Below are 9,844 nucleotides of genomic sequence, written 5' to 3' on the forward strand. Positions count from 1 at the left end.
GAGTTTGAAACAAGGGGACAGAACCATAGCAGAATATGAGAGAGACTTCTCTCGACTGAGCCACTACGCTGGAAGTTTAGTCTCCACCCCCAGAGATAGATGTAAGAGGTTTGAGTCTGAATTAAGGCCGAATCTGAGAATGCAAGTTGTGGGTTTTTGACATCAAAATTTCTCTGAGTTGATCTCATAGGCCTTGGAACTGGAAAGGATAGAAGCAGAAGGGGCAGTGAAGAAGGGTACACAAGAGAAAGAGAAGACAGAAAAGACTACTGGATAAGCACCTGAGAGTAGTTCAGGGAAGAGGAAACAGTCTGGAGGATCTAGCTCTTGCAGGTCTGGCAGAGGCAGATTCTCTGGCCAAAGACCACCCCGGTCTGGTCAGCAGACTCAGCAGGCGCCCCGAGGAGCTCTATCAGTATGGCAGTGTGAAACTTGTGGTAGAACACATGGTGGGGTTTGTTTCAAGGCCACCGGTGCATGTTTTAACTATGGAGGGAGCGGATATTTCGCTAAGAATTGTACTAGTTCGCGCTGGTCTGGACCTTCTACTACATCTGAAGGATCAACCCAAGTCTCTGCACCTAGAGGATCACAGCCAGCTGGTAGAGGTAGAGGCAGAGGTAGGGGTCCTGGTAACACTCATGGGAGTCAAAGCACTATTAACCAGCCAGTATCCAGTGGCGCACCAGTTAGAGTGTATACTATGCATCAGAGAGAGGAGGCTGAAACAGCAGACGTAGTAGCTGGTATTTTCTCCATCCTTGACCAAGATGTATATGTGTTATTTGATCCTGGCTCCACACATTCGTATGTTAGTGCTAGTGTGATGTGTTCTACTGCTATTCAGTGTGTACCAATGGATTATGATGTGCTAGTAACTAGTCCATTAGGCCAGGAGGTCAGGGTAAATAAATTATATAGGGATTGTCCTTTGGTGATCCAAGGACACACTTTTCTGTCTGATTTAATTGAAATGCCCTTCAGAGATTATGACATTATCTTGGGCATGGATTGGTTAGCCAGGCATTATGTGATGATTGACTGTAGACTGAAGACAGTCACTTTTGGTCTTCCTCAGTATGTTGATGTAGTAATACATGGGGAGAGGCAGTTATTGCCTTTAAACATTATTTCAGTTGCACTGGCCAGAAAAATGATTAGGAAAGGGTGTGAGGCATACTTGGCACATGTGATAGACAGCCAAGTGGGTAGTTGATGCATACATTTTGCATAATCATTTAGGTTTAATTTCATAGCCATTTTATTTGATTATTAGTCACTTTTAGCTAATTTCATTAGTTAATTAGTTAGTTTTTCATAATTGTCAATTATAGATTAATTTGTAATTTTTACTTTGTTTTGTAGGAAAATTGGTGTTTTGGAAGGACTAAAAAGAAATTTTGCTATTGAGGAGTGATATTTACAGCCAAAGATGCCAAAAAAAAGTTTCAAAGTTGAAATATGCATTGGCCAAATTGCGCATAACTTGCCGCATAAGCCATGCAGATCTGCATAAGGAGGAAAATCACTGTTCCAATACCTGCCGAATTGTGCATAAGGAGAGTGCATGGCTTATGCAGAATCACGCCCCCTTATGCAATCTCACAGAATTGTGCATAACCCATGCACCTGGTCATGCAATTTTGCATAAGTGAGCCAGAACTAGCCGAAAACTGCATAAGGGACTGCATAACTTATGCAGTCCCACAAAGGTTTCATTAATGAGCTGGCAGGAGATTCCCTCAGAAAATTCGTCCTAAAACACACCATTTTAGGGCTCCATGTCAGAAAATGCTATAAATAGCCCCATTTCCCATTTTAGAAAGAAGGAGCAGAAAAGGAGAGGAGAAAGGGAGCAGGAGCAGCTGAAGAGTCACATTCACCTTCCACACCATTTCCAATCAGATTTGGAGATTTCTTTCTTTTCTTACATTTTTCCTACATTTCTAGTGTTTAGTTTCTTATTTCTTAGCTTAGATTAAAGCTTTATTTCCATTTAAATTCACAATATCTTGTAAACATTATGGATAGTGAGTAGTTTTATTTTGATTCTGGAGTAAGGGATGTAGTATTTGAAATATTTTGTGGATTTTGATTGGGTAATCCATATTTTGTGGTCTTAATGAGTTTTATTCATTTCTTGTGTGCTTAATGACATGCTTAGTGTAGGATCCCATTAAGTGATGTTCTTAATCCATGGTTGAGGCACCGAAAGGAGAAGACCTTGTGATAAATAATCAAGAAATTTGACTTAATTAACTTAGATCTAGAAATAGACTAAGGATTAAGAGGATTCACAGATTAATTAAAGAACCTAATGGGTCTTAATTAACTCTAACTCCACGAAAGTAGGATTAGATTGATTAAGGCACTCTTTGTCTCACTCGAAAGGGTATTCAAAGGATTTAAGAATTAACCTCCTTAAAACCCGTAAGTTCCGTAAGATTGGATAACCAATTTGAAATCCCAAAATAGCTCGAATATGAAATCCCGAACTCCGGAATCACCTTTTTATAATTGTTAATTTCTAATCGAATTTAATTGCTTGCCATTTTAAATTTTGCCATATTTCAACTTGCTTATTTCAAATTGATGCAATTTTAGTTTAATTAATATATTGTTGGATAGATTATTAATTTTGTACATATAGATTTCATACTCCAATACCCATCAATTTATTGCTTTAATTTCAGAAATAGTTCAATTTAGTCAACTTTTATATCAAAAATTCAATCATTAACAGAACTCCTCGTGGGAACGATATCTTATCTATATTACTTGTACGACCCGTGCAATTGCGGTTGGGCCACATCAAGTTTTTGGCGCCGTTGCCGGGGAGTTGTTTGTTTAAGATTGAATTCTTGATTATTTTAGTTGTTTTTAGTTTTATTTTTGTTATCTTTTCATTTTGTGTTTGTTTGTTCTTTTTCAGGTACTTTTAATCTTTTATGAGAAGAGCTAGAAGCACAAGTGACACATCCTTATTGTTCAATCCTGAAATTGAGAAATTTTGTAAAGCCAACAAGAAAGAAACCAGAAAAAGAAAAGAAGCTTTAAGAGAAACTGAATTAGAAGCAGACATGGCTAATGAAAGAATTAGAATTGGTGGTGGTAATGTTGGAAATGATCAAAACAACGAAAATGCAGCCCAAGGTGAAGAGGTTGTAAATGCTAATGTACCTAGGGGAAGTATGATGGATCATGCTTTTCCTCGTTTTGATGACTTGAGAGAAAGTATAGCAAGACCAAGAATTGATGCAAATAGTTACAAGATGGATTTTGGAGTTCTTCAAATGATTCAAAATTCCCAATTCGGGGGACATCCTTCTGAAAATCCACACACACATCTAAAGAAGTTTGCTATGATTTGTGACATGCAAAAACAACCTAGAGTATCTGATGATGCAGCAAGATTGAAGCTATTCCCATTCTCTTTGAAAGATAGAGCATTGGATTGGCTTGATTCTTTACCTCACAACTCCATTACAAATTGGGAGCAACTCACTGATGCATTTCTTGCACAATATTTTCCACCTGGAAAAACTCAAGAATTGAGGAATCAAATGACAGCTTTCAGACCAAGAGAAGATGAAACTCTCTATGAATCATGGATGAGATGGAAAGAATTAGAGAGACAATGCCCACATCATGCCATTCCAAAATGGATGATAAATCAGAATTTTTACACAAATGTCACTCCTGCAATCAGAGGGATTATTGATGCTCAAACAGGAGGAGAATTTATTATGAAGCATGAAGATGAAGCTTATGAGTTATTGGAGAAAATTGCAAAGAATACTCATCTTTGGAGTAGTCCAAGAGGACCAGCTCTAACTCAAAAGAGGCAAGCTGCTGGAATGTATGACCTTGATCCATTCAACATGATTAATGTAAAGTTTGATGCACTTACAAATGTTTTGGCTAAGAAGATGGAAGATTTGAGTATGTTGGTTAGTTCATCATCATCATCTGGAAGTTCACAACAAGTGGCTTATGCAGAGGGAACTACCAGCTGTGGAATAGACTATGGAGAGCAAGCTGCATATGTTGGTAATTATGGAAACAAACAAATGGGGAATCCTTACTCTCAAACTTATAATCCAACTTGGAGGAATCATCCCAACTTTTCATGGGGAAATCAGCAAAGTCAAGTTCCAAATCAGAATTTTCAGCCACAACAGCAACAAGGAATTCCATATCAGCAAAATAGGCAACCATTGCCTAATTTTCAGCAGAAAAATATGAATCCTCCACCAAAATAGCAAGAAAAAGGTTCCACCACTGAAGTTTTATTACAACAGATTCTTGCCAACCAAACTAAGCATGATGAGGAGATGAGAGAGATGAAAGCAAGGCTAGAACAGATGCAAACACACAACAGAATGCTGGAAAATTAGATTGCACAACAAGCATCTTCCTCAGGTACCAAGTCTTTTGGAAAACTTCCAAGTCAACCAGAGAACCCAAGAGAGCAGTGTCAAGCTATTACTTTAAGAAGTGGGAAAGTTGTAAATAATGAGAAGAGTGAAAAAAATGAGAAAAGTGAAAATAGTGAGAAGAGAGAAAATGAGAAAGAAACTGATGAGGGTGAAAAACAAGAGAGTGTAGAAAAATGTAAAGAGAAAATTGAAGAGAAGGAAGAGAAGTATATACCTCCAGAGCCTTATAAGCCACAACTTTCCTTTCCACAGAGATTTCAAAAAGCCAAGCTTGATAAGCAATTTGGAAAGTTCTTAGAGGTTTTGAAGAAGCTATACATAAATGTGCCTTTTATTGATGCTCTTTCACAAATGCCCTCTTATGCAAAATTCTTAAAAGAAATCCTCTCAAATAAGAGGAGACTTGAAGATTATGAGATCAGAGCCTTATCGAGAATGCAGTGCTATCCTCCAAAGGAAACTTCCTCCAAAGCTCAAGGATCCAGGGAGTTTTTCAATTCCATGCCACATTGGGGAATCATGTTCTATAAAAGCTTTATGTGATTTAGGGGCTAGTGTAAGCCTTATGCCCTTCTCCATCTATGAGAAGCTCAACATGGGAGATCTTAAGCCAACCCACATTTCTCTTCAGTTAGCTGATAAATCAATTAAGTATCCTGAAGGGATTTTAGAGAATGTGCCTTTGAAGGTTGGGAAATTCTATATACCTGTTGACTTTGTCATCTTGGACATGGAAGAGGATTCTAATATCCCAATCATTTTGGGGAGGCCTTTCCTAGCTACAGCTGGTGCTTTGATTGACGTGAAAAGTGAAAAGCTTACTCTCAGAGTCGGAGAGGATCATTTAGTCTTCAACATTGGCAATGATAAGAAGAAGCAACATGAAGATGTAGACTCTTATTTGAGAATTGATATAGTTGATGAGTTAGTAAAAGAGCACTTTAGAAAGAGCTATCCGAAGGCTTCTCTTAAAAGTTGTCTTATCCATGAAGGGAGTATCAATGATGAAAATCCAAAAGAGGCTGCATTTGCACAACATTTAAAGGGTAATCCATCTTGTCCTATGGCACCAATCTTTCAAGTTGAGCAAGTGGAGAAAAGTGAAGTAAAACAACCATCTCTCAAAGAAAAAGATGCACCAAAGGTTGTCAAGAAAGAAATGGTCGGATTTTTAGACAAAGCAACAAGGATCTTCTCATGTGATGGAAAGAAAATGAAGTATAGATTCATTAAAGCACCTATTGGAAACAGAGGCAATAAATTCCAATTTCAGCCACCATGAAACATGAAAAGAGACCAACTAAGGACTATAAATTAGCGCTCTTGGGAGGCACCCCAAGTTCTTTTATTTTGCTTTTGTTGATTTACTTTTATTTGCATTACTTTTGTTTTTATCTTAAATCTCCCCAAATTTAATTTTTGACATTGTTGAATCTTGTCCTTTGTAGATGTATTTCAATGGAGGAAGGTTGGTGAACTGCTGGGGAGTTATTCTTAATCTGAAATTTTGTCCTTCAACTCTCCCAAAAATTGATTAATTTTTGCTGCATAACCTGTGCAGGTTGCTATCTGGTTTATGCAGAGAAAAAAATGACATTCTGCAGCAAGGAAGAGTCTGCAGCAGATGACTTATGTTCTTGGTGAGGTTGGGTGTGTAACTTTTAAGTATTTGTGCTTTTAATGTTAATATGGTGGTAAGTGGGTCATCTTTGTAGTTTTGAGCCTATTTGGGTTGTGAGATTCAAGGTGGACATATTGCATTTTCTTGGCATAACTTGGAGAGTTCATTTCTCATTTGTGGAAAAATGCAACTTTATGCAGATTTTATTGAGTTTTATGTGTTAAATGTTGATTTGCAGAATTTGAGTCAAAATGGCATGGGTCACAAATGCCTTTTATGCAGGATTCACTTCTACAAGCTTGTGTGATGCAATTTTGATGGACTTTGTATATATTGATGTGTTTTTTATGACAATTTCTCATGATTTATGCTTCATAGAATTATATTTCTTCATTCTAGGGTATTTTTCACACTTGCAAATCATTTTCAATTGTTCTCTCAATCTTGTTGAATTGTGCATAAGTAACTGCATAGCTTATGCAATCCTGCATAACCAAAATTCTAGCCATTTTTCACCTCTGTTGCAAACTGCATAAGGTAGTGCATAGCTTATGCAACTCTGCATAGCCACATTTTTGTCAAATTTCATACCTGTCGAGACTTGCATAAGTGTGTGCATGACTTATGCACATTTGCATGACTTCAAATCCTGCATTTTCTCTCTCCACCGAAATCTGCATAGGGGGAGTGCATGACTTATGCACTACCGCATGACCGAACTCTCCAAAAAATCAAAACCTGTCGAGAGGTGCATAAGCAGGGTGCATAACTTATGCACTTCTGCATGACTTCAAATCTTGCATTTTCTCTCTCTGTCGAAATTTGCATAAGGAGAGCACATAGCTTTTGCACTTCCGCATGACCAAAAACTCTGAATTTCAAAACTTGCCGAGAGGTGCATAAGCAGAGTGCATTACTTATGCACTTCTGCATGACCGAACCCTTAAAAATTCAAAACTTGCCGAGACCTTCATAAGAGGAGTGCATGACTTATGCACTTCCGCATGACCACTTTCTCCAAAAATCAAAACCTGCCGAGAGGTGCATAAGCAGAGTGCATAGCTTATGCACAACTACATGACCACAAATTCTGAAAATCATAACCTGCCGAGAGGTGCATAAGCAGAGTGCATAACTTATGCACTCCCGCATGACCACTCTCCCTGAATTCCAGAACTTGCCGAGACCTGCATAAGGAGAGTGCATGACTTATGCACTTCTGCATGACCTATTTTTCTGAAATCCAAAACAGGCCGAAACTTGCATAAGTTAGTGCATAGGCTATGCACTCTTGCATAATCAATTTTTCACACTTTTTATCACCCACCGAAACATGCATAAGAGAGTGCATAAGTTATGCACACTCATTTTTCACTTATGCAGCCTTAACACATGCCCTATTCAAATCAAAAATTTGTTTTCGGCACCATTTTTCCCACCTCCACTTCCCGATATCCCTGTTCATTCCCTTTTCCCCCCACGACCCTTATTCCGGCATACCTATTCCTCTCCCCTTCTTCTTCACTCGTATTTTCATCGCATAAACCCTAATTTCTCCCTACATTTTTCATTTCTGTCCTCATCTCCTCTTTTCTCACCATTCCCCTCCAACCTCCCCTCTCCAAGTTTTGCCCCTGTCAATGCGACCTCCCAACCCCGATTCCCTTCCACAAGAAACACCTCCACCACCTCCTAAAGCCACCTACAAGCGGAAAATTAGGTCAAAATCTACACGACCCATTGCCTCTGCACCTCCTCTCTCAAAACGCAAAGAACCACCCACCACCCCAATGTCAGAACCTCCACCCAAAAACCCAAAAACTTCAGCCTCCACACAAGCCAAATCACCCTCTTCCAGCAAAAAGCAAATGTCAGCAACCTCTCAGGTCTCAAAACTACCTTGGTCCCTTCATGATACAACTCACAAGGCAACCTTTAAGAGACTTAAGGAAAGGAGGGTGCAACCCACTAGGTATATTTCTGCAGACTCTCTCCAATCACTTGGTTTATTTGACAATGTGGTTGCCTATCTTGATGGTATGGGTTGGATGGAATTTGTGCATAAGCAAGAGATAGTTTATCCAGCTTTAGTTTTGGAGTTTATTTCCTCATTTTCTGCAACCCTGAAATTGCATGATGTAGATTTTAAGCCAACTATGAAATTTAGATGTTTGGGGCAAAATAGAAAGTTATCATTGGACCAATTTCATAGCATTCTTGGGTTTGTAATTGATGGGCTATTTAGAGTACCATATACAGGGGTAGAGGTAGCAAACAAAGGTATTTGGAATGATGCTCAATTTTGGAGAATTATAACCAACCAACCTCAGACTTTTTCTGTTGGCAGATCAAAAACCTCTCAAATACTAGACCCTGCACTTAGGTTTATTCATAGGCTGATTGCTAGTACTATCTTGGGCAGAGGGACTAGTTCTGGTGTTGTGGGGAAATCTGAATTATTCATGTTATGGTGTGCTTTTCACAAGGTCAAGGTTTCTCCTGGTTATTTCTTTTGTGATCATGTGTTGCATATTGCCACCAAATCCATAGGTGACATTATCTTGGGTGGGCTCATAACTGTAATAGCCAAGCATTTTGGTTTTAATCCTGAAGAGCACCCAATACCAGCACTTGTAGACACCTTATATTTTGATGCTGCACACCTATCCAAAACAGGATTCAGTTTGCCACATTCTAACATTGCACAACCAGCAACAGAAACTGAACCCATTGCACAACCAGAAGCTCAACCTGTCCCATCAGTCCCACAGCACTCTACTGAAACTACACCACCCTCTCAGCCTGCACAGGACACCCCAGCAGCTTCTGCACAGCCCACACCTCTGAACCTTCTTCATCCACAGCCCCTCCTGCCTTCAACACTAAAGCCTTATTCACCTACCTTGAAAGGCTTAGTGATGATATATACTTTGTGGATAGGAAGCTTGACACTGGTCTTGATACCCTCAAGGATCGTCATGATCAATTATTTGACTTTGTCATGGAAACCAGAGACAAGCAGAAAGAATTAAAGGAGATGATGAAGCAGCTCATGATTTTTCTGGGAATGCCACCTCCACCTCCATCACCTCCTCCAGCACCATCACTTCGACAGCAACCAGCTCCAACCAGCCCCTTAGCAACTTCTTTGGACAAGGGCAAAACAATAGAATTAGATTAGTTTCTGTTTTACTTTTGTTCAAACTTATAGGAGTTTTTCTTCGTAGATATGTTGAAACAGTTTTAATTTGTTTTGAATTCTGTTTTTCTTGAAGTTTTATTGGAAGGGTATTAAATTAGTTTTTCTTTGATTTTCATTGCCTTTACTGCCCTTTTGTGCATATTTGTCCATACTCTGTATATATTTGCATGCTTCTACTAGTGGTTGCACATTTTTCCCTTGCTCATCATCATGCAGCAGCTTTTGAATATTCTGCATAGGATATGAATACCCTTATGCAAATATTTTGCATAGCACATGTGATCCTTATTGCCACTTATGCGAGCAGCGACTTATGCACCTTCCTTATGCACTGCAGGATGACACTTTACTCTGCATAACCTGTGCAGCTTCTTATGCATCCCCATTATTTCTTGAATTCTCATCTGCTCTATACCAGGTAACTCTTTCTTTTTGCTCTTAAATCTCACAATTCCTGGTAACTTTGAGTTTTTATAATACACTGCTTGAGACATTGAGGACAATGTCCAATTTTGAGTTTGGGGGTGCACATTTTGATTTTTGCTTCATTTTTCACATTTTGAGTATAGGAGCATCTCATCC

The 9,844-nt window shown here is 38.9% G+C and overlaps 1 non-coding gene across 1 annotated transcript; it reads right to left on the reverse strand.

The window, feature by feature from the left end:
• Positions 1–3,548: 3,548 nt before the first annotated feature.
• On the reverse strand, positions 3,549–3,655 carry LOC131174187 (small nucleolar RNA R71). Its single transcript, XR_009144435.1, has one exon. It is a non-coding gene; the product is annotated as a small nucleolar RNA R71 (small nucleolar RNA).
• Positions 3,656–9,844: the final 6,189 nt, after the last annotated feature.

Source organism: Hevea brasiliensis, chromosome 15 (genome assembly GCF_030052815.1).
Source record: "Hevea brasiliensis isolate MT/VB/25A 57/8 chromosome 15, ASM3005281v1, whole genome shotgun sequence".
In the NCBI taxonomy this organism is placed as follows: Eukaryota; Viridiplantae; Streptophyta; class Magnoliopsida; order Malpighiales; family Euphorbiaceae; genus Hevea; species Hevea brasiliensis.